Raw genomic sequence first — 320 nt, 5'->3', positions numbered from 1 at the left:
CCTGGGCCCGGGGCACATGCCTGCGCTGCCCTCGCTCAGGGGCTGCGGGCAGGAGCGTGGTACCCCCGGGGCACCCTGGGCTGAGCCAGCGCTGCCAAGGAGGGGACCCAGGGTCAGCAAGGACAGCACGGTGTGTGCCCCCACCCCAGAGCCAGCCCTGGGCCAGGGGAGGCTGTGGCCAGGTGAGGAGGGGGTCTGCAGGTTGTGCACAAGCCCCCAGGGTGGCCGTGCCCGATACGTCGCTCCCCAAGCCCCCGGGGTGGCCGTCCCCGGTGCGGTGGGTCCCACCACCCCCGGAGGGGCCGTGCCCGATGTGATGC

This window comes from Fulmarus glacialis, unplaced genomic scaffold (assembly GCF_000690835.1).
Source record: "Fulmarus glacialis isolate BGI_N327 unplaced genomic scaffold, ASM69083v1 scaffold4214, whole genome shotgun sequence".
Lineage (NCBI taxonomy): Eukaryota > Metazoa > Chordata > Aves > Procellariiformes > Procellariidae > Fulmarus > Fulmarus glacialis.
Note: the sequence above shows the minus strand (reverse complement) of the source record.